Source organism: Dendrobates tinctorius, unplaced genomic scaffold (genome assembly GCF_039654945.1).
Source record: "Dendrobates tinctorius isolate UK_male_01 unplaced genomic scaffold, ASM3965494v1 ptg000250l, whole genome shotgun sequence".
Classification (NCBI taxonomy): Eukaryota; Metazoa; Chordata; class Amphibia; order Anura; family Dendrobatidae; genus Dendrobates; species Dendrobates tinctorius.
The window spans coordinates 60,141,865-60,168,081 of NW_027361917.1; the positions used below are offsets into that span (position 1 = coordinate 60,141,865).

The window sequence follows — 26,217 nt, forward strand, 5'->3', positions numbered from 1 at the left end:
GGCATTTTTTGGAGGGGGCTGTCCTTCCTATAACAGTAATTACGGACCACAAAAACCTGCCTTACATTGAGTCAGCTAAAAGGTTGACTCCCAGACAGGCTAGATATTCACTTTTTTTTTCCCGGTTCAATTTCTCGATCACTTTTCGACCAGGATCTAAAAATGTCAGAGCGGATGCCTTGTCATGCAGTCTAGATCCGGTGTCCCCCCCGGAACCTCCGTCCTCAATTCTTCAGCCTGGGGTGGTGGTGGCAGATATTTCTAATATGTTGAAACTGGAGATTCAGGAGGCTCAGTCTCTGGCACCTCTGACTAAGCCGGTGGATAAGCTTTTCGTGCCAGCTCAGTTTCATCTCAAGGTCCCCCGGGAGTTCCATGACTCAGTTCTGGGTGGACATCCAGGGATCTCAGCTACCCGGAAGGCCATTGGTAGAGTATTCTGGTGGTCTGCTTTAGCCTCTGATGTTGGGGAATATGTGTCTGCTTGTGATGTTTGTGCCCGTGCAAAAAAACCCCCATAACCGGCCGGCCGGGGAATTGGTACCACTGCCAATTCCTGAGAGACCATGGACTCATTTGTCCATGGATTTCATTACCAACCTTCCCCCCTCCAAGGGTAAAATCGTCGTTTGGGTTGTGGTGGGCAGGTTTAGTAAGCAGGCACATTTTGTACCTTTGGCAGCTCTACCTAATGCGGAAATGTTGTCCAGATTGTTCGTTGAGCATGTGGTGCGGTTGCATGGGGTACCCTTGAATGTGGTGTCTGATAGAGGGGTGCAATTTGTTTCCAGATTTTGGAGGGCTTTTTGCAAGAGGTTGGGTATTGGTCTGTCCTTTTCATCCGCTTATCATCCTGAGACTAATGGACAGACCGAGCGGACCAATCAATCTCTGGAGCAAATTTTGCGTTGCTTGACCTCAGCCCGACAGGATGATTGGTGTTCTGTGTTACCATTGGCCGAGTTTGCATTTAACAACCGCATTAACCAGTCTACGGGTACATCTCCCTTTTTCTGTAATTATGGGTTTCATCCTCATTTTGGAGAATTTTCCCGTTTGAATTCTGGGTGTCCTGGGGCAGATGAGACGATCCAGTGGTTGGGGGAGGTATGGCGGGAGGTCCAGAGTAACATTACGAAGGCCCAAGACAAATTTAAGTTTTTTGCGGACAAAAAACGATACGCAGGACCGGTGTTTCAGATAGGGGATAAGATATGGTTGTCCACCATGAATATAAGGCTCAAGGTCCCCTCTGCGAAGCTTAGACCCAAGTTTATAAGTCCCTATGTAATTACCGAAGCAGTTAACCCGGTGGCTTTTCGGTTGCGGCTCCCGCCATCTCTGCGGATCCCAAATGTTTTCCATAACGCCCTTTTGAAACCTGTGAGGTACAGTGGGGAGGGATCATCAGCTTCCCCACCACCGGTTTGGTAGACGGGCAGTCGGAGTACGAGGTGGAACGAATCGTCGACTCTAGGTTGGTCCGTCGTGCCTTTCAATATCTGGTACATTGGAAAGGCTACGGTCCTGAAGAACGGTCGTGGGTTCCTGCTTGATCAGTCCATGCGGATCGGTTGGTCCAGGCCTTTCACGCCAAGTACCTTGAGAGACCTGGGGTCTGGTGGCCCCCCATTGAGAGGAGGGTACTGTCATGATCCAGGGCGGGGTTTCGCTTTGGCCCGTCCTGATCAGACTGGGGATTAATTGTTCTGCCTCTCTCTGGCAGAGGGCAGCTATTTAATGCTCACCGGACCTAGGTCCGGTGTCAGTTATACTCCTGCCCTCGGCTGAGTTAGTTGACCTTGTGCATATGTGTGCCTTGTGCCTGATATCTTGCTTGCTTGTTTGGTTTTGATCCGGTTCTGTCCCTGTTACGAGTTCTGCCTCCCCTCTTGTACTGCGCTACCTCTCATGTATGACTCTCTGCTTGTGACCCGACTTCTCTCTGCTCGTCCCCTTGGTACCACGTCGCCCTCTTGTGTATGACCTTTGGCTTTGTCTGACTACCCATCTGTTTGTCCCTCCTGTGCCTCGTTTGCCCGTACTGTTGTGACCTCCATTTTGCCTGACTGTAAGCTGCTGTATGGTGTCCTATCATATCTGAAAGCAGGACGCTAAGACCGCCCCCTTGCAGTCACCTGACCATAGGTCCTGTGCCAGCTTGCTGACTTCAGTGTCCGCAGGTCCTGTGCATCTTTACTTTCCGGCGCTGACTGGACCCTGACACTAATAGTTTGAAGCACGCATTGTCACCTCTGCTGCCCTGCTCCACAGGTATCTTTTAGCACTGTTTCTGTACTCAGGACACGCGCACTGGCTCTGTGAGCGAGTGCAGTGCGGTGTCTCTGACACTTACAATCTATAGGGAAATAGGGGGAAACAGGTCAGTCTTTATAATAATAATAATACATTTTATTTCTATAGCGCTGACATATTCCGCAACACTTTACATTTCAGAGGGGACTTGTACAGACAATAGACATTACAGCATAACAATAATCACATAGATCATAACAGATACCAAGAGGAATGTGGGCCCTGCTCGCAAGCTTACAATCTATGAGGAAAAAAAGGGAGACATGAAAGGTGGGTGGTAACAGTTGCCCTGATTGTATGGACCAGCCATAATGTTAAGTGTGTAACAGTGCAGATGCAGAGGGCTAATGGATGCATAAAGCATGTGGGAACATGATGCGGGGAACCTGGTTATGGTAAAAACCTTTGGCTGTGACACATAGGGATAGATTAGGTTAATGTGTTGAGGTGGTAGGCCAGTCTGAATAAATGAGTTTTAAGGGCACGCTTAAAATTGTGGGGATTGGGGACTAATCGTATTGACCTGGGAAGTGCATTCCAAAGAATTGGCGCAGCACGTCTATAGTCTTGGAGATGGGAGTGGGAGGTTCTGATTATTGAGGATGCTAACCTCAGGTCATCAGCAGAACGGAGGGTGTGGGTAGGATGGTATACTGAAACAAGGGAGATGTAGGGTGGTGCTGAGCCATGAAGAGCTTTGTGGGTGAGGGTAATAAGTTTGTACTGGATTCTGGAGTGGATGGGTAGCCAGTGTAATGACTGGCACAAGGTAGAGGCATCGGTGTAACGATTGGCGAGGAATATGATCCTGGCAGCAGCATTCAAGACAGATTGGAGGGAGGAGAGTTTGGTAGGAGGGAGACCGATTAGAAGAGAGTTACAATAGTCGAGACGAGAATGAATAAGAGAAACAGTAAGTGTTTTTGCGGAGTCAAAAGTAAGAAAAGGTCGAATTCTAGAAATGTTTTTGAGGTGCAGTCTTTCTCAACTCCAGCCTCAAGACCCAGCAACAGGTGAAGTTTTCAGGATATCCTTAGTATTACACAGCTAACAATTTCATCACCTGATCAAGCATTAGTTCCATCACCTATGCAATACTAACCAATGACCTGTTGGTGAGGCTTGAGGACTGGAGTTGAAAAACATTGCAATAGGTAGAATGTGCTTTTTATCTAACGTCCAGTCATCATTACTATTATAAACTATGAAATATGAAATATGTTATATTGTTAAATTGAGCATATTTTTCATACACAAAGTGCTCTGAAAAAGTATTTGCACCTTTACAATTGGTTGGTTTACTTAAGTCTTGCTACAGTACAGAATTTATGATGATTAGGTTATTTCTCCTCTTTAAGGATATTGAATTTTATTGCATTCTACGCTCTTCAAAACTCAGTCAAAACTTCAACTAGTAGTTTATTATGGGTTTATAGCAATGTATTAGCATTCTTATAATACAGCCTCTGTCAAGTTATTAAAAGCTCTGAATTAACTAATAGCAGTCCTATTGCACTTAAACAGAATGTTCTGATTATGTGACAACACGATTCCTTTCCAAATAGGATCAAAAGTGTTCGCAAACATAACAGCATGTTCATATGGTTCATGAAAAAAGCACATTAAAACAATGTGAGCCAGTAGTGGAAAAAAAATTGTCAAGAAGCCTTCTCTAAAACTACGCTTTGTGTGGACCTGGCACAGTTTTTTCTAAAATTGAATTACCTAGAATATGACTGTTTAGAAAATGTCTGCCATGGAAAGTAGCGAATCTTGGCCAGGGCTGGGAGTAATGCTTTTAATAAAATTGTTACAGACATCTTCAGGGTATATATAAATGGATAAATAATAAATGGTATTTTCCTCTGGTATGTAGGTTGGTAATGACATTGTGATATTTGCGTGAATATTGTATTAACAATGTCATTCATTTCGATAGACCTTTCCTTACAGGTCCAAAAAGTTCTTCACATTGCTTAATGGGTCGTGTGCTTTGTAGAGCCCTTTAATTCTGAAAATGAATGATGGTCCACATTCTCAGACTAACATTGTGGTCTTTTCCAATGTGTCTGTGACAAATTAGAGAATCATTTAAAATTCATTTGGCCTTAAAGGGGGTTGTTCGGTCTTAAGCTACAAAGTGTGCAGGCACTCTATGTGACTACAGACTTGTGAATCCTCACAAAACGTGCTCCGGTGCTAGCGCTGGAAGCAGCGGGTGAGTAACCACAAGTAAGTCATTGCATACATGAGGTCACGTGCCAACTAGATGGGCACAGTGTATTAGGCGAGGCTGGATAAAGTCTAGTCGGAATGTGGCGGGAAGTATGCAAGTCGCATACTTGCGGTCACATGACCACCAACTCCAGGCGCCGACACTGTAGAATCATTAAGCATTTAATGCCCTTGCGATGTGAGGATTTCCAGCAGTAGAGAAAATATAACTTCCTTTTCTCCTTGGACACACTCTTAATTGTCCTGGTACATGTGTTTAAAATGGAATGTGTTATGATTGGGTCACCGATGAGGAAAACAAGACCAAGCCAAGTCACAGAAAAACCAGAGAGGTTGGTAACTACGCGGATTGCAGACCCCTGATCCTAACCACACAATTAACAGTAGCCGTGGAGCGTACCTACGATGATTCCAGACCCCTTGTCACAGCCGGAGGACTAAATAAGCCTAAAGCAAGAAAAGGGGAAATCTAAACTGCCCCAGAGCAGACCCCAAAGGAATAGACAGCCCCCACACATGTATTGATGGTGAGACAAGATGAAAGCACAAACACAGGTAGGAAAATAGGCTGAGCAACCGATGGGGCCCACACTAACTAGAAATGACAGGAAAGGAAAGATACTGTCTGCAATCACGCCAAAAAACCCTGCAAAAATGTCCAACACAACACTTCTGATAGCAAAAAAAACCCTGAAGTCACTAGACTTCTCCCACTATATCAGCACTCTGGCATATTCTGAGAACAGAGCAAAACGAGGCCAACCTAATAAGGGCAAAAAAGGAAACTGGCACATACAGTGACATAGGAATGGAAATTCAGCACAGCCCCAGCCGGGGCTGGCTGACCACACAAAAATCTGAATAGACCAAACCAAATCAAATGTGAACATTAGCAGAGACACTTAGCTTGAGAAGGCAGGAACTGAACTGGAAACTAAGACCTCAGGAGGCAGGAAAAAATCACCAGCATGGGAATAGGGAGTCGGCTGTCTTAAATCCAGTCTGAGACTCCAGATGTCCAATCCTCATCCACATTATCAGGTGGCAAGTCTCTGTTAATTATATCAGCTTCATTAATTCCTGCCACCACCAGAGGGAGCCCGGAAAGAGAACTCACAACACATCTGTCAGCACAACCAGCTCCCTCACCAGAAACCAGAGGCAGACCAGAAAATGAGCTCACAACAGGAATGTACCAGCAGATCACCACTGAAGACGGTGGTAAATGCCACTTTTTTTCTTGCTTGTTCTCAGGTTCCCTATAACATGAAGAATATTCCAGAATGAACTTTATAATGTAACTGTCAGCAGGATTTCACCTGCTAAACTATTTATATGGGCATGTAGCTCTTTCAAAGACAAGTCCAGCAATAACTCTACATGGCCAATCCATTCCTCCGTCACTGAGAAATCAGAGTTTAAATTGATATGCAAATGAGGGTGAAATGCTCTGTCACTCTAGCTCTGTTTCCTGCCACCACCTCCTTCTGCTTGACTGACAGCCTTTATGCTGTGCAGTTAGGCATGTACTTTCTGTATGATCCACTCATTATGAATATCACCTGTAACCAGCAAGTCATAGCGGACTACCGCCGTAGAGATTCACAGTAGAGCAATGCATAAACACAGGGTACAATGAAGTTTACTACCACAATCCTATTGTTTTGCTACACACAGATAGATTCACAAAATGCAGATTCTGTATTTACTAACCTTCATGCGGCTACAACTACTTTTTCATCAGGTTAGATTAATATTAGATAATCTGAATCTAACAGTAAAGATTCTCCTCCAGTGAACCCTGAGCATATAATCATTGGAACATATCTACACATACAAATCTTTCTGCTGAAGCATATAATAATTTTGTATTGAAAGTAAAAATGATTTTTTGAACAAAAACTTTCTTCTGCAATTTTATTCTATTAGGGCAGGTGCAGATGAGAGTATTTTCAGTCCAGGTGCGATCCCATCATTAGTCTATGGGGCCATGCACATGTCAGATATTTTTCTGCATGCTGCATGCCCGAGTTTGATCCGATATTCCATCGCACTTGGCCATGCACATCAATGGATCCGTGGAAAACATCAGACAGAACTCAAATGACATCTGACTGTAGACCGATTTCCACAGACTGACATAATGGAAAAGATGGAGAGCTTTTTTTCTGCAGATTTCTGCTCCTATTAGCTAAATTTCGAAAAAATCTACACATACAGTTGTGGCCAAAAGTATTGACACCCCTGCAATTTTGTCCGATAATACTCAGTTTCTTCCTGAAAATGATTGCAAACACAAATTCTTTGGTATTATTATCTTCATTTAATTTGTCTTAAATGAAAAAACACAAAAGAGAATGAAGCAAAAAATTGATCATTTCACACAAAACTCCAAAAATGGGCCAGACAAAAGTATTGGCACCCTCAGCCTAATACTTGGTTGCACAACCTTTAGCCAAAATAACTGCGACCAACCGCTTCCGGTAACCATCAATGAGTTTCTTACAATGCTTTGCTGGAAATTTAGACCATTCTTCTTTGGCAAACTGCTCCAGGTCCCTGATATTAGAAGGGTGCCTTCTCCAAACTGCCATTTTTAGATCTCTCCACAGGTGTTCTATGGGATTCAGGTCTGGACTCATTGCTGGCCACCTTAGAAGTCTCCAGTGCTTTCTCTCAAACCATTTTCTAGTGCTTTTTAAAGTGTGTTTTGGGTCATTGTCCTGCTCGAAGACCCATGACCTCTGAGGGAGACCCAGCTTTTTCACACTGGGCCCTACATTATGCTGCAAAATTTGTTGGTAGTCTTCAGACTTCATATAGCCATGCACACGGTCAAACAGTCCAGTGCCAGAGGCAGCAAAGTAACCCCAAAACATCAGGGAACCTCCGCCATGTTTGACTGTAGGGACCATGTTTTTTTCTTTGAATGCCTCTTTCTTTCTCCTGTAAACTCTATGTTGATGCCTTTGCCCAAAAAGCTCTACTTTTGTCTCATCTGACCAGAGAAAATTCTTCCAAAATGTTTTAGGCTTTTTCAGGTAAGTTTTGGCAAACTCCAGCCTGGCTATTTTATGTCTCGGGGTAAGAAGTGGGGTCTTCCTGGGTCTCCTACCATACAGTCCCTGTTCATTCAGATGCCGACGGATAGTACGGGTTGACACTGTTGTACCCTCGGACTGCAGGGCAGCTTGAACTTGTTTGGATGTTAGTCGAGGTTCTTTATCCAACATCCGCACAATCTTGCGTTGAAATCTCTTGTCAATTTTTCTTTTCCGTCCACATCTATGGAGGTTAGCCACAGTGCCATGGGCTTTAAACTTCTTGATGACACTGCGCACGGTAGACACAGAAACATTCAGGTCTTTGGAGATGGACTTGTAGCCTTGAGATTGCTCATGCTTCCTCACAATTTGGTTTCTCAAGTCCTCAGACAGTTCTTTGTCTTCTTTCTTTTCTCCATGTTCAATGTGGTACACACAAGGACATAGGACAGAGGTTGAGTCAACTTTAATCCATGTCAACTGGCTGCAAGTGTGATTTAGTTATTGCCAACACCTGTTAGGTGCCACAGGTAAGTTACAGGTGCTGTTAATTACACAAATTAGAGAAGCATCACATGATTTTTCGAACAGTGCCAATACTTTTGTCCACCCTCTTTTTTATGTTTGGTGTGGAATTATATCCAATTTGGCTTTAGGACAATTCTTTTTGTGTTTTTTCATTTAAGACAAATTAAATGAAGATAATAATACCAAAGAATTTGTGTTTGCAATCATTTTCAGGAAGAAACTGAGTATTATCTGACATAATTGCAGGGGTGTCAATACTTTTGGCCACAACTGTAAAACTCAGCATACTTGCAAGAGAAATTGACTCTGTGGATTTTTAAAATGCACCACAGCTCAGTTCACCCAGCATAAAAAAAAGACAGTGGGCATGAGATTTCTATAAATCCCATCTGCTTTGCTGGAACTATAAAACGCTGCATTTTATTCACAGCAAAGGTATGCAGCATCAAAATCTCATCATGGGAACATAAACTTTATACTTTGCCTGAATTAAAATATCATTTTATGGAAATAAAATTCATTTTTGGGCTGACACTTTTTGACTCATAACTTTTTAATTTTTCCTTCTAGATAGCAACATGGACATTGTTTTTTTGGGGGCAAAGCGAGTTGTATTTTATGTTATAACCATGTGGGAGGTACATATTATTTGATTTGTATTGGTAACTTTTATAGAGAATTGGGGAAAAACATCAACTTTTCCACAGCTTTTTGTGAGATTTTTTTGGGCTATTTATAAAAATGTAAATCTTTTCCTAACAAAAAAAAATAATGAGGGTCTATGTTATAATATATTTTCTTAATTGAATTCAAGTTTATTTTGTCCTCTTAATAGACTAGAAGCTGCCAGCCTTAGATCACTTACATACTGCTTTGAAATGTATTGTACTTTGACATGACGTATGGGTAGATGCCTCCAGCAGATCTGGTACCATTGTCAGCCTTTGGACTGTCTTAACAAAACAGCAGCCCCCAGCGATTTTGCTACAGAAGGTAACATGTAGACAGAAGGAGTCCCCTTCCTTTTGCAAACTCCTTTTTCCTAACAGAAAGTGCAAGAATGGTCCTACAGAGCGTTCCTCCACTTTGCAAACTCTCTCCACTTTGCCCAATAGATGAGGATCCTAAACAAAGGATCTCCTCTTCTATTTATGACAAATGGAGTTTCTAAGCTGGACAGTAACACTACGTATGGCTTCACCACTTTCATTCATGAAGTTACTACTACTATGCAATAGAGCACAATATACATAAAGACATGGAGATAGAGTTACACTTAAGCAAATATTTTATTTGGCACCACAACAGTGTCTCCTGTCTGCTATGAACCTGCAGTACTCTAGTTATGCAAAGACATTAAATAAAGCAAGTAGAACATAGAGGATCGTATTGAGTTGTATCCATATGTGTATGAAGTGTTACTTTTCATGTTTGTAGAAATCAATAATTATATTTAAAGGGAATCTGTCACCTCATTTTTGGCCTATGAGATGTGGCCACCACCATCAGGGGCCTATCTACAGCATTCTGTAATGCTGTAGATAAGCCCCCGATGAAACCTGAAAGGTAAGAAAAACGAGTTAAGCCCCAGTCACACACAGTGATCTCACCAGCGAGATCGCTGTGTGTGACACTGACCAGCGACCGCCCCCCCTGCCGGTTATCGCTGATCGTCCTGGAATAAAAGGACATTTTTTGATCACTGATCTACCGCTGGCCAGCACGCATCGCTGTGTGTGACAGGCGGGAGACCAGCGATCAGCGCGCTGGTAGCTAGGGTAAACGCAGGGTTTCTAAGCACCATGCGGTGCTTAGAAACCCGATGTGTACCTTAGTTACCAGCGCGCTGATGCAGGGAGCTGCTAACCAAGGTACACATTGGGTTTCTAAGTGATGTGTGCTGCTTAGAAACCCGATGTGTACCTTAGTTACCAGCTCCCGGCATCAGCGTGCTGATAACTAACGTACACAGCGACGCCAGGCGCTCGGCGTCGCTGGTGCTGATCGCTGGTGAAGCTGTCTGTCTGTTTGATAGCTCACCAGCGATCATGTAGTGACTCACCAGCGATCCTGACAAGTTGATATCGTTGTCGGGATCGCAGGTGAGTCGCTATGTGTGACGGGGCCCTTAGATTATACTCACCCAGGGGTCCGGTCTTGTCCGATGGGATTCGCGGTCCGGAACCTCATATCTTTTAGTGATGACATCCTCCTCCTTACTTCTGCTGCGTCTCCTGCGCAAGCATACTATATCTGCCCTATTGAGGGCAGAGCAGAGTACTGCAGTGTGCAGGCGCCAGGAAAAATCAGAGAGGTCCGCGCCAGTGCACTGCAGTACTTTGCTCTGCTCTCAATAGGGCAGATATAGTATGCCTGCACAGAAGCCGCAGCAGAAGTAAGGATGAGGATGTCATCGCTAGAAGATGGGAGGCGCCGGACGGGACCGCGACACCCATTGGACCAGACCGGAACCCCGGGTGAGTATAATCTAACTCGTTTTTATTATATTTCAGGTTACATCAGGGGCTTATCTACAGCATTACAGAATGCTGTAGATAAGCCCCTGATTGCTGTGGCCGCATCTCATAGGCCAAAAATGGGGTGACAGATTCCCTTTAAATAAGACTTCACCGCGAACCTAATAACTCCTCTCAATTCCCATTGGAAAGTGATCCATCAGAATACAGAACACTACATTCTAAGGTAGCCTATAGTCTGAGCTTGGAATACACAATACAAACTGTCATACAGCTCCAGATATTTATTTAGAAAACTTGGAGGCACATTATGGGCATGTAGAAGGCTGTTCACCTCTTTTTAGGAATGTCTATGACTCGATGACTCTGATTTTTACTAGTTTAACATGTAGACAATTTGCGTGCAGACATGCACATGAAACTATTTTCATTTTATATGACTCCATTGTTTTGTGAAACTGATTGAAATAATCTAATTAATTTTCAAGGCCCCAAAAATGCACTTATACCATACAGCAGAATTTATATGATACTTGTAATTGGAGACTGGATGAATACAACTTAAAGTATTAAGTGAAACACCATTCTTTGCTTTTCTTACCTAACCATTTAATCCTGTGAAAAAATAGCTGCAAGCAATATTACAAATATTATTACATTTTATTCTGGCTGAAAACAAGACACTTAAATTTAAAACAATATCACCCGGAAGGTGAATGTGCTGGCACCATTTTTCTCTTGCAATAATGTTCTAATTAAAAATGTTAAACTTGTGTTGTACATTCTGTAACATATATCCAGTATATGCTGGTTTCAAGTATCAGCATGCCATCATGCTAATATAAGAGGGAAAATTTATCAAGACTGGAGCAGCTGGGGAAAAGTTGAGTTGTGCATTTTTCTTGCAGTGAAAATATTCAACTGCAAAACTCAACAAAAATCATTACGAAAATGTATCCATATAGTTTATGACACTATTCATTTTACTTTATCAGGTATTGAAAAATGGAAACAAAAAATTAAAGTGAAATAAAATTGTGAAAAAGCTGCAATTCCACACTTGTTTTTCAAGGTTTTGATGTTATGGAACTCAGTAAAATTGATCTTGCAACATGATTCTTCAGGTCAGTATAATTACGGCAATGCCAAATTTATATTGTTCTTTAGTATTATTAGTAGTGATGGGCGAATTCCTGGATGTTCTGGTCTGGCGGGTTCAGCTGAACAGTTAAAAAAAAGTTAGGTTCAGGCACCAGAACAGTACCCGAACCCAAACCCCATTCACATAAATGGGGGGTTCCGAAAATCCAATGTTTGCCATGCTGTCATTTGTATGACAGTGCACCAAATACTGCCTCTGATCAGTGGTATCATCATGACCGTCGTTCAGTTGACAGAGTGAGCCCGCAGCTTTGACTGAAAGTAAAAAGTTTACCTCTGGTCATATGCGCTAGCTTTTAAGACTACTGCTCCCATCAGCCAATGCCTGCTGCTGCTAATGACAGCGAGAGCAGGCAGTATCTGATGGGAGTATTCATCAATCAGCACCTACTCTATAAATAAATACATTTAAAAAAAATGGCTTTGGTTCCCCTGTAATTTTCATAAACAGCCAGACAAAACTGACAGCTGTGGGCTGCAACCCTCAGCTGTCAGCTTTAGCAAGGCTGTATATCAAAAATATAGGGATCCCCACGCCATTTTTTAAAATTATTTAAATAAATAATAATAAAAAAAGGCATAAGGTACCCCCATTTGTCATAACCAGCAAAGCTAAAGGAGACAGCTGGGGGCTGGTATTCTAAGACCGGTAAGGGACCATGGATATTGTCCCCAGCCTAAAAACTGCAGCCCTCTGCCACGCCAGAAAAAGAACATTTATCAGATTTCTGGCACTTTGCCCAGCTCTTCCTGCTTGCCCTGTGGCAGTGGCAGCTGGGGTTCATATTTGTGGAGCTGATGTCACCTTTGTATTGTCTGGTGACATCAAGCCCATAGCTTAGTTATGGAGAGGCATCTATAAGACCCTCTGACCAGCAGTAATATCAAAGCCACCATTGTTTCTGCATGACAAAGCCAGAACCCCCGGTGTTCAGGGTAGCAACCCCAAGAGTAACACAGACTTCCTGGTAAAGTCTGTGTTCAGGTTCCATGCACTCTGTTGTCAGCTCAGATCAGCAGTAACAAGCTGGCAGCAGAGCAGTGTCACCATTCCCGGCATGCAGACGTGAGTGATGTCACCTGCAGTGGCGTTGATCTCTGCACGCTGGCTATTCTGACACAGCTCTACTGCCTGCGTGTTACTGCTGTTCCGAGCCAACAACAGATTGTGCACTGTTACTGTGCACATTGCATGGTGCATATCGTGTAGGGACTAGAGAAGCTCCTGAAATGAGCATCATTGATGATGCCTCATTCCATGGAGGGGGCAGGGGCTGCAGCGGTGACCACAGCCTCTGCCCCCTGATGACGCTTCATTTGAGTGTCCCAGCATGCACAATAATTTCATTGTAAAAGAAGTAGGGGAAAAAATAGCAGTTAGACAGTGTGGTTAGGGAACAGTAGGACATGTTTAATGCATGTACGGGTAGGTCCATATATATTTGGACAGAGACAACATTTTTCTAATTTTGGTTCTAGACATTACCACAATGAATTTTAAACAAAACTATTCAGATGCAGTTGAACTTCAGACTTTCAGCTTTCATTTGAGGGTATCCACATTAAAATTGGATGAAGGGTTTAGGAGTTTCAGCTCCTTAACACGTGCCACCCTGTTTTTAAAGGGACCAAGAGTAATTGGACAGATTAAATAATTGTAAATAAAATGTTAATTTCTAGTACTTGGTTGAAAACCCTTTGTTGGCAATGACTGCCTGAAGTCTTGAACTCATGGACATCACCAGATGCTGTGTTTCCTCCTTTTTGATGCTCTGCCAGGCCTTCACTGTGGTGGTTTTCAGTTGCTGTTTGTTTGTGGGCCTTTCTGTCTGAGGTTTAGTCTTTAACAAGTGAAATGCATGCTCATTTGGGTTGAGATCAGGTGACTGACTTGGCCATTCAAGAATATTCCACTTCTTTGCTTTAATAAACTCCTGGGTTGCTTTGGCTTTATGTTTTGGGTCATTGTCCATTTGTAGTATGAACCGACGACCAATCAGTTTGGCTGCATTTGTCTGGATCTGAGCACACAGTATGGCTCTGAATACCACAGATTTCATTCGGCTGCTTCTGTCCTGTGTCACATCATCAATAAACACTAGTGACCCAGTGCCGCTGGCAGCCATGCATGCCCAAACCATCACACTGTCTCCGCAGTGTTTTACAGATGATATGGTATGCTTTGGATCATAAGCTGTACCACGCCTTCACCATACTTTTCTCTTTCTATCATTCTGGTAGAGGTTGATCTTGGTTTCATCTGTCCAAAGAATGTTCTTCGAGAACTCTGCTGGCTTTTTTAGATGTTTTTTTACCAAAGTCCAGTCTAGCCTTTTTATTCTTGATGCTTATGTGCACTGTGCAGTGAACCCTCTGTATTTACTTTCATGCAGTCTTCTCTTTATGGTAGATTTGGATATTGATACGCCTACCCCCTGGAGAGTGTTGTTCACTTGATTGGCTGTTGTGAAGGGATTTCTCTTCACCATGGAGATTATTCTGAGATCATCCACCACCTTTGTCTTCCGTGGGCGCCCAGGTCTTTTTGCATTGATGAGTTCACCAGTGCTTTCTTTATTTCTTTCTCAGGATGTACCAAACTGTAGATTTTGCCACTCCTAATGTTGTAGCAATTTCTGGGATGGGTTTTTTCTGTTTTTGCAGCTTAAGGATGGCTTGTTTCACCTGCATGGAGAGCTCCTTTGACCGCTTGTTTCCTTCACAGCAAAACCTTCCAAATGCAAGCACCACATCTCAAATCAACTCCAGGCCTTTTATCTGCTTAATTGAGAATGACATAACGAAGGGATTGCCCACACCTGTCCATGAAATAGCCTTGGAATCAATTGTCCAATTACTTTTGGTCCCTTTAAAAACAGGGTGGCACATGTTAAGGAGCTGAAACTCCTAAACCCTTCATCCAATTTTAATGTGGATACCCTCAAATGAAACCTGAACGTCTGAACTTCAACTGCATCTGAATTGTTTTGTTTAAAATTCATTGTGTCTAGAACAAAATTTAGAAAAATGTTGTCTCTGTCCAAATATATATGGACCTAACTGTATATTACAAAATAGTTAAGATTATGGTACTAAATAGAAATTTAGTAGGAAAATGACTTTGCCTTTAGACCACCTCTTTAATCACTTTTTATTGCAATTTTTTGACTGAAAAATCATCAATCATTTTTGTCTTTTTGGTGTTGAACGTATGTTTTAAATAATTTTATATTTTGACAGACAGGAGATTTGTGGATGCAGTATTTTTAAATGAATATCTTTAATATTATTATTCCTTTATTATTTTTCTAACTTTCTCTTTTATGCATTGAGAATTTCTGGGCTCTTGAATATATTTTCTTTGATTATCCATCCTCAATGCAGAGTGTTATTATTATATAGTATATCATTATAATCCTTAAAGCAGAATTTCACACCCCAAACTATTTATATGAGGATGTAGCTCTTTCAAAGACAAATTCAGCAATACTGTAATATAGCCAGTCTGTTCCTTTATTACTGAAAAATCTGGGTTTTAATTAATATGCAAATTAGGTTGTAGGTCTTAAGCCTCTGTGACTCCAGCTCTATTCCCCACCTAGTGCAAGTAATTTTATTTAAAAGGTTATTCCCATCTTTACATATTAGTCATAGATTGTTAAGTGTCAAACTGCAGGAAGCCACTGGAGTCCTGAGAACAGGGTGCTACAAAGTCCTCTCTGAATGGAGAGGTAGTTAGGTATGAGCACTACAGCTCCAACCACTCTCTATTGTTCTTCCATAAAAACTGACTGCTCTACTCTACTATCTCCAGCAGATCCATAAAAAAATAGTGGTGCAGTTGTGCACATGTCTGTATTCAGACAGAACTTTTCAAAGCGCCTTTACTGGGATCAGAGGTGGTCACAGTGGTGGAACCTCTAGTGATCAAAAAGTTATAACTTATCTAATAGGTGATAACTTTTAAAGATATAAATGCCCTTTTATTTTCAATTTCAAAGAATATATTAACTATTTTTGTAGGTCCAGAAAGTGGTTTCGATGTAAGGTTAAACATTTTAGCCTTTAAAGAGTAAAAGCAGAATAAACAAACAGGCAAAATTCCAAATCTTAAACCTTTAGAATTACGGTACTTTATTTTTTTTACCAGGGGTTATTAAAATACTAGAAAATAACTTTAATGTCCCGAGAAAAAGGAAATTAATTTTTCCTCTTGTACTTATTTTAGTAATATCCTACTTGAGATAGCCATTATAAAGGTTACAAGATCGGTGCAGTTCATGTGGAAATGTAAATTAGCAGCTGCTGAAGCTGAGTGATGTGAAGATTGGTCTCCTACTTGCAGAAATTGCCAAAAGTCTGGGAGCACAATGCAGGATGAGTCTGGTGATGGGCCATGTCATGGACAATAGACACTTGAAAACCATTTAGAGACTACATGAAATGTATAAATGTGTACAAGTCTTTGATGGCTGTCAGTGACTATTGAGTATACATCATGTACTGCGTGAGAGTCCATCCAAAGAGTAGTTTTGTGTTTTCTCATAACTTCTGGCAAAGCAGTTACTGAGGTAAAAGAGAAATAGGGGATTTCTAATCACACAGCCATTTATTAATTAGGTTTTAAGGTGGAGGAAACATCTGTTCCCTGGCTGCAATTTCTAAAAAAAAAAACTAACTGCACTTTATTCACCTTCTCTGGGTCCAGTGCCGAGTCTCCGCTGCTGCTCCCAGTTTCTGGTATCTTCTTCTGTGCTGACATCACGTTGGCAGCACTGCAGCCAATCAAAGAGCTCAGTGGCTCTGACATCAGCTCTGGCAGAGCAACAGAGTACACTTATTGGCTGAGAAATTCACTTCAACGTTATTCTCATTGAATTAATTGTCCCTCTTTATGCTCTGGGGTCTCTCCAAACCCCATAACATAATAAATGTAAGATGTAGAAAATAAAAAAAAACATTTATATCCACTTTACCACTCACTCACCTCTTAAAATCCTCTACTCTGCACTGTCCCTGGCCCACCTTCTTATCATCATCGCCAAGCACTGAATCCCTAGGCATCATCACGCTTGACCAGTTAAATTGAATTTTTTTTAACACTTTGATGACCTTTTATGGTTCAGAAAAATGGCAGTCAGCAGGACGACATTTTGCTGAATCTACACAGAAGTAAATTACAAAAAGTCTTTTCCACTCACATATATTTGTTCATCTCCCAACAGTTTATTTTTTTCCACAACCCAATTGGACAGTTTTGTCTTTTACCGCAAAAAAAACCCTTTAACTTATAACCCCCAATTACTCAAGACCGACTTTGTTCACGCTGGTCTTATTGAGGGAGCATGCTGGAGTCAGGGGTGCATGCCTCTTAATGAATTAGACACGTCTGAAAGTGGTGTGCGCCTCGCCACAAATCTTGCTTCGGTCTCGTTATATATATGTATATTATGTTATAATAAATCTAAAACTAAAAAAATAATTGTGATGCTAAAAACTTTATAGCCACTAGTTTGTCATGTTGATTGTACACACATACACACACACAAACACACACATATATATATATAGTCTTCTATTCTGAAGTCTACTTGCAACAAATAATGAAAAAAAGTATGTTTCATAAAAGTCAATTGTGGAGCGGACTTCCATTACCCAAGACTATCATTACACTCTTATTAATTAAAATGGGTTTACTGAGAGTAAATACATATGCAGACAGCACAGGTTTCTTGTTTAGAAGTAATAAGGGAAGGCTACAAATGGAAGCAGGCTTGTCAGGTTTTACAGTGCAATAATCAGACCATTTTGTTGCATGCCACCCTCTAATTGGCAAATAAATGAATGACATCATATGTAAATACTCATTTTAACAGCTGACAGATGGTGGAAAACCTATAAATGTTGCAATTCCAATTTCAAAACCAAAAAGTGTAATTTTCTTGGTTCATTTAAAGCATAAAAACATTTTATTTGAATGTATAGTTGTGGTCAAAAGTTTACATACCCGGCAGAATTTTTGCTGTCTTGGCCTTTTTTCTGAACATATGAATGATAACACCAGAACTTTTTCTCCACTCATGGTTAGTGTTTGGGTGAAGCCATTTATTGTCAAATTACTGCGTTTTCTTTTTTTAAATCATAATGACAACCCAAAACATCCAAATGACCCTGATCAAAAGTTTACATAATCCATTTCTTAATACCATGTATTACCCCCTCTAACATCAATGACAGCATGAAGTCTTTTGTGGTAGTTGTTGAAGAGGTTTTTTATTTTCTCAGATGGTAAAGCTGCCCACTCTTCTTGGTAAAAAGCCTCCAATTCCTGTAAATTTGTGAGCTGTCTGCATGAACTGCGAACTTTAGATCTCCCCAGAGTGGCTCAATTATATTGAGGTTAGCAGACTGAAATGGCCACTCCAGAACCTTCACTTTGTTCTGCTCTAGCCAATGACAGGTCAACTTGGCCTTGTGTTTAAGATTGCTGTCATGTTGGAACTTCCAAGTACGTCCCATGTGCAGCTTCCAGGCTGATGATTGCAAATTTGCCTCCAGTATTTGCTGCTAAGGTGTTGCATTCATCTTTCCTTCAACTTTGACCAAGTTTCTTGTACCTGTGTAGCTCACACATCCTCAAAACATCAGCGGTCCACCTCCATGCTTTACAGTAGAGATGGAGTTTCTTTCATCATAGGCCTTGGTGACCTATCTCCAAATGTAACGTTTATGGTTGTGGCCAAGTTCAATTTTGGTCTCATCACTCCAAACTACCTTGTTCTAGAAGTTTTGAGGCTTGTCTCTGTTCTGTTTTGCATATTGTAGGCAAGATACTTTGTAGCATTTGCGCTGTAATGGCTTTCTTCTAGCGACTTGACCATGCAGCAAATTTTTCTTCAAGTTATTTTTCATCTTGAAACATCCACACCGCTAGTTTTCAGAGAGTCCAGTATTTCAGCTGATGTTATTTGTGGGTTTTTCTTTGCATCCCGAACAATTTTCCTGGCAGTTGTGGACAAAATTTTTGTTGGTCTACCTGACCGTGGTTTTGATTTTACAGAGCACCTGATTTTCCATTTGTTAATATCACAGTTTGAACACTACTGACTGACATTATCAATTCCTTGGATATCTTTTTGTATTCCTTTCCTGTTTTATACATTTCAACTACCTTTTCCTGTAGATGTGTTGACAATTCTTTTGCTTTCCCCATGACTCAAAATCCAGAAGTGTCAGTGGCTGGATGAAAGATGCAAGATTCTGTCTGGATCCCAGAAACTCACTCAGCTTTTATGCACACACACTGATTACAAGAAAACAGGTCACAGGTGATAATGTTACCTTTAGTAGCCGGTCAAATCCATTTGTGTCAACTTCTGTGCATGTTATCAGGCCAAAATCACCAAGGTATGTAAACTTTTGATCAGGGTCATTTGGATGTTTTGGGTTGTCATTTAAAAAGAGAAAACACAGTAGTTTCACAATAAAGGGCTTTACACAACCACTAACCATGAGTGGAGAAAAAGTTGTGGTGTTATCATTCATAGTCTCTGAAAAAAGGCCAAGAAAGTAAAAATTTTGCAGGGGTGTGCAAACTTTTGAGCACAACTGTAAGTAATTTACTGTATGTCGTTATGTCATATATGCTGTAGAACAAGGACAAACGAGTTGCAGGTCATAAAGGTTATAAAAAAAATCTTGAGATAAAATAAGTGGCTTTTTAGAAGTGTTTATGATCTTTGTAAGAAACTTAGGCTTTCTAGGAATGACACATACATAGAGGGATTAGTCAATCAAAGCTGTAAATTGCATTCTGTATCAACTCAACCTCCATATGTCTATATGCCTCTAGTTTGTGAAATATACAATGTACTAAAGAGAATCAGAATCAATGCTGCTTTACAGTTTCTCAGAAGCAATGTTGTAAGTGAACACAGAGTGAGGACTGGAAATCATAAAATATTCCCTGTTTTCTGCATTTCTGTGTCAGCTTTACTGTATATGCTGGGACAGAATCAGCAGAAGGTGAGGTATTTAATTACAGCATTAAATGGACTCATCAGGCCCAATATTCCCCCTTTGCCTCTTACAGAAACAGTATTTAAGTGTTCCATCATTTTCTTGACAAGGTAAAAATCTGTGACATTTCTCTGTGAATAAGCTAGAGAAGGTTGTTCCTTTTCAATTAGGTTTCTATCCCAGCTGCAGTTTGTTTGAAGAAAAAAAAACAACCTGTACTCACCATCCCACAAGTTTTCGTGGCTGGTCCTGGTGTTTGGCATTAGCTGATGTCAAGTCAACAACACGGGAATCAATCAGTGAGCTCAGTGATTCGGCCAGTGTAGACAGAGCGCTCCCATGAGGGCAGCTAAGCTCACTGATTGGCTGCTTTGCTGTTGACATGACATCAGAACCACAGCCAATGCAAGACACTGGGAAAAGTGGCGGAGATGACATTGGTCTTGTCCTATTCTAGAAAGACAATTGCTCTACATTTATTTACTTACCAATGTGGCTTGTCAATTCTCCACATGAGAGAAAATGGAAAACTTGAGCATATAATCAAGAAGGATTCTTGTCTAGACTAGGAGTAATTTAAATTTGTCTTTTTGAACTGAAATCAGTATTGGATCAGGACCACTGCTTTCCTATGTTTATGCAAAACCTAAAAGGATCTTTACCCAATATATGTCACAAAAACAAAGTTTTGTTCTCCACCACCAATCCTCTACCAATCCTCTTCATTTTTTTTTCACAATTTTTCCTCACTTGGATTTTTTTTCCCCATTTTCCAGTACATTATGTGGTAAAATGAATAGTGTCATTCTTCACGCAAAGACAAGCCATCATCTATGTGAATAGAAAAGTTATAACGGTATGGCTCTGGAAGACGGGGAGGAGAAAATGGAAACTCAAAAATGGAAATTGGCTGTGTCGTGAAGGGGTTACGTCTCAAGGTAGGTTTGGTAAGTGCAAAGGTTTGAAATGCAAAGAATTCTATGCATGATGTAAAGGGCAGTTTATCCTCATAATGAAATGAAAAGTAAAAAATAAACTTGACATTCCACTTGCAAATTTCATTACGATGCATCTGCAAGTGATACAACCTGTTATTCAACTATTACATAAAGTAACTTATAATTAACTTCTCAAAGTATCTGGAAGTCGAGTAATACAATAAAATATCTTAGGTGGCTGAAAAAGCCCAATGACCATGAAGGGCCAAAATAATTACACTTACCAAATATGATAAACCTGGACATCTCTAGTTGTAATGAAAATTGATCTCCATTTAGAAGAAAACATATTCTTCTTAGTCCAATATCTGTCAGATACTCTATAATGGTGTCATACTGTGTATTTTTTAAATAAATTTTCAATTTTTGTCCTTTGATGTTGAACATTTTTTGCTTTATAAAATAGATTAGGGTTACCAAAGAATAGCTGTGAACTTCAGAGTCCACTCTGAACTTTGGCTACAGGAAACCACCTAAAATGACTAAAATCGGACATGTCTTCATAGTATGTGAAAATGAATAAAAGCTGCCAAATCAAATTTTATTTTAGTGTGTTCCCATCACATCATCAGCACTAGATGATTCCATCTGCCTTTTAGCTTCTCAAAGAAATAGCAAAATACTCAATGGATCCATTGTATCTCTGTGCAAATTAATCAAGTGGTCATAGTTTCTGAATGTAGGAAACAATGAAAGCCCTATTGAAAAGCCTGGTTGAATAATTTGCCCACACCAAGCTGTCATTCTTTGAGCTCTCATCATTTATTTCTTCTTTAGAGTCAGAGATCTGGCTGACCAAGTAAGATATATGGAGATGTCATCATTAGTAGAAACTTTTTCTAGCTTTGCCATGAAGGCAATTTCACAATGTTACTCTTTTTCTGTTTTCAAGTGGTCAATGTGTCTTCTCTCAGCTTTTATTAGGAGTCAGCATACTAGAAAATAGAAATTCAAAATATCGGAAGAGAGAAACCTTAGTAGAATGTAAAATAATGATTCAATTGGATTATAATAAAATTAGAGACCTCTTAATACTTCATGTAATACGCCATGAAAGTTGTTTTCTCTGCTGAGTGTGTGCACTCCATGGGTTACATCCTAGAATCCAATGAAAGTCTAATCTACAATTTAATAATTTTACCCAAAACTTTAAAAACACAAACCATAGAAAATCAGGAAATATCCTGCTGTTGTGTTTAAAGGGAATGTGTCACGCCTTTTTTTGAATGAGCTGCCGGCACCGCCATCAGGGGCTTATCTACAGCATTCTGTAATGCTGTAATGCACTCCAGTTTCCTCCCACACTCTAAAAGACATACTGATAGGGAATTTAGATTGTGAGCCCCATCGGGGACAGTGATGAAAATGTGTGCAAACAGTAAAGCGCTGCGGAATATGTTAGCGCTATATAAAAATAAAGATTAAAAAATAAAGATTATAATAGCAAAACCTGGCAATCATTTATTAATCCGTAACAAACTTCGGAGGCATTGCCAAACTTATAATCATTGAGACACAGTGGTGTATTGCAGCTTTTTTCCCTTTTTTATATACATATCTTGTTTCTGAAAGGGAAAGTCATAAAAGGACCAAGCTGTGATTGCCAGCAGGGGCAAAGCAAGCTTAGTTACAGAGGGTGTGAACATGACCAGGTTGTGCAGTTGAGGGCTCAGCGATGCCAGCACCTATTTTAGCTGGATGTATGTCTGGGGATGCACATTCAGCTGAAAAGTATTGCTATACAGTGATTTGCTGGTTCCCTTCACTGTAATTAACACTGCCAGCCAATCAGAGGCCAGAAGCTGACTTCTTGGGCGGCACATGACAGTGACATCATGCGCCCCCCTGTGGCTGGCACGGCAAAGTCAGCTGGCGGCCTATAAGTTAGCTATGGAAAAGGACATCATAGGAGCAGGGTAAGGTTCAAAGAATCGTTTATTTGTTTTACATATATTGGAGAATAGCAGCAGAACAGACAACATGATTACTAGAAGGGGCCAAGGATGGAGGACATTATATCAGGTGCCAAGAATAAGGGACATTATACCAGGAAGGGGCCCAGGATGGGGAACAATATACCAGGAAGGGGCCCAGAGGATGTGGACATTATATCAGGAAGGAGCCCAGCACAGGATATATACTATACTATACTATACAATACTAAAAAAAAATATTGAATGACAAAAGTTTTATGCCTCATTAGAAAACATATATAGCCTGTTTAACTTCTTGGAAACACAGTGCACAAGAACATTTTATTTATTATTTTATAGAAAAATAGCTAAGAAATTCTAGAACATAATTTATATGAGCTTGAACACTAAAAGGAAAAGAGGACTAAAGGTTCTCCTATTGACATACCCCAAAAATATAGTCAAAGGGGTTGTCTAGGACATAACAGGTGGCCTGGCATAAATCATCATTATGAGACCAGTGTTGGCACTTGAGTGGGAGATAAACACTAGTACTCGGCAGTGGCAACTAGGCAATGCACAGGGTTGTGGTGTTCCCCTCATAAACTGCTTATATCCAGCCTCTCCTGAAGGAGGGGTCAGTTAATTTCTGATTGTAATAGATGTTGGACACCCACTGATCTCATATTGACGACCTACCTTACAAATAGGTCAATTGTAATAAAACCCTTTAAGAATGCTAGTCATCATGCGGTATCCTTTTTAAAAATAGTATAATTTTTCATTCTTTTATGTCTCATTTGTTTCCCAATGGGGAACAGTAGCGGTTAAATCACTGCTCACGTAGTTGTATTGCCCTGTAAATAGTATTCCAAAGCACTGACCTAGAAGGTCTAAAAAATCTCTTGCAAAATGTATCAGAAATATCTGAAAGCAGGTAACATTTATGTAGTTTACTAACATTCTCATTTTCTTTTTAAAAGGGTTACAATAAGGTTCCATTACTGATGGAGTTTAGGTATTAGTGTCAATAGATTTTTCTATATACTCTAATGGGCTGCATGGTGGATCACTGGGCAGCACTGCAGTCTTAGATTTAAGCTTGACCACGGGGAGAATAATCTGTGAGAGGTTAATTGCCTTCCTCTGAGGTTGGATGTGTGTGAGAGAGAGGGAAATTAGATTGTCAGTCCCACAGGACCTATGAGCTGATGTGACAGATTTACCATCAGTAAAAATGAGAAATACAATATATCCTTATTATTATTACCGGTATATGACTTTTATATATTCCTTGTTAAGTCACAATTCCATCACTAGATTTAAATATATATGTGAACTCAGAAATGTTGATTATTATTATATGACTTTGATGTATTCCTTGTTAAGTCATAATTCCACCACTACGTTTAAATATACATGTGAAGTCAGAAATTTGGATTATCTCTTACAGAAGCATACAGTAGATAATTTGGAATACTGAGCACAAAGAAAATACTCCGAGAGCCAAGTCAGGGTCCATTCTCCTTCTCCTAATTATTTGGTCAACTGCCAGTAAAAATGGTTCTGGAGACAAACACATCAACTGGATAAACCTTTGCTGACCTATTGAACAACTTAGCACAATGTGCACTGCCAGTAGATAAAATTATGGATTTCCTCATAGTTAAAGGGCAAGGTGAAAATCCTGTGTTCCACCCAGTTTGACTAGAAATTATTTTTATTGGCATTTGTGGGTTAAGTTAAAAATATGAAAAACAAGATAAAATGTTCTATTGTTCATTTTTATAAGCAAAAAAAATCTTGTCAATACAACAAATGTATATTTTAAATCAGATAAAAGTCTTGTTACGATAAACCCAGACATTTCACGGATGACAAGGCATTGATTTGCTCGCAGAGCACTAGGATTTTGACAACATAGAGCGTATTGGCCAGCTTTAGACATAAGTGCTGTTGGTTAGGCCGGTTTCACATTTGCGCTTTATAGCGCAGCGACGGCCTACGCACGGCCGCCGCTAAGCCCCGTCCCCTGCCGGCTCCCTGCCCGCCCCATCCGGTCTTTGCTGCTTACTAGCGCACATGGACGCTTGCGATCTGTGCACCCTATCTTTAGCATAGGGTGCACAGATCGTGCGCTGGCCGTGCGCTAGCAGGATTTTGCCGTGCGCTGCGCACTTTTGAAGGTGCGCCGTGCGCACCGAAATGCAACATGCTGCATTTGGCGCACACGGGTGCACCTTCAAAAGTGAGCAGCGCACGGCAAAATCCTGCTAGCGCACGGCCAGCGCACGATCTGTGCACCCTATGCTAAAGATAGGGTGCGCAGATCACAAGCGTCCATGTGCGCTAGTAGGCAGCGATGACCGGATGGGGCGGGCAGGGAGCCGGGAGGGGGCGGGGCTTAGCGGCGGCCGTGCGCAGGCCGTCGCTGCGCTATAAAGCGCAAATGTGAAACCGGCCTAAAACAATTTACTGTTTATTAAAATTTGCAACGTATAGTACGCAATGTAATTTTTTTCTCTTGTTTACAGCGTGTTGCCTAAGAGACCGATCACGGCTGATTTCTTGCTTGTAAGTACTGCACTGAAGCTGCCTAGGATTAGGAGATAGCAGTGCACTCCAGAGATCCAAGCCAGGATCAGCTTCAAGCAGCGCTTTCCAAGCTCGACAGAAAGGAACTTGTAAGCACTTTGCATGTTCAGCCACCGTTTCTTGGCACTTGACAGCAGCGGTGGTTGGTCACCTAGGCGATGAGCTCTATACAAAAGAAAAATGTTAATATCTCAAGAATGGCTAAAAAATTTTCATAAGTAGTAAATTGCAAAAGTGCTGTTTTTATTAGCAGTATACAACAATATTCATATACAAAGATAGAAAAACCCTCTAAGTGAGAATTCCACAAGCAAATATAATGCTCTATGTTGATTTTACAGCACATTTTTAGGTAGGTTCCAGACAGAATCTGCATGAAAAAGACTTTATGTACACCCACCCTTACAATGATCATATATCATCAACCTCTTACCTCTCAAAAAAGCTTAACAAGAAAGATAATGATACTTAATGACTCAGTAATATTGGATATGTTATACACAGCCAACACTGAGTCTCTGCTGATGCTCCAGGAGTCTACTGGTGGCTGTGCTGACATCATGTTGACAGTGCGATAGCCAATCATTGAGCTCAGCAGATCTGCCCACGTAGACAGAAAGCCCTGCTTACAGAAGCTGATTGGCTGCCTCGTTGTTGACTTGACGTCAGCGCTGCAGCCAATATCGGACACTGGGAGCAGCGTCAGAGAATCAGCGCTGGACCCAGGGATGGTGAGTAAAGCGTGGTTTGTTTTTACATTATGAAATGAATCATGTGAGATTTAACATTTCAGCATGCCTGCCTTCAATTACAACAGGTCAGGAACTTATGAAATAGAAGTTGGTTTGCAGTTTAAGTCAGTTACACAGTTGTTAAGTAACAAAATGATCCAGCACTATACATTTAAAGCAACCGTAAACCTAAAATAGAT

General features: G+C 40.8%; 1 protein-coding gene across 5 annotated transcripts in view; it reads right to left on the reverse strand.

Annotated features, from left to right (window-relative positions):
* The window catches only part of ADGRG6 (adhesion G protein-coupled receptor G6), a 233,546-nt gene that overhangs the window by 147,423 nt on the left and 59,906 nt on the right, over positions 1 to 26,217 (reverse strand). The gene's annotated exons all lie outside the window — the stretch shown is intronic.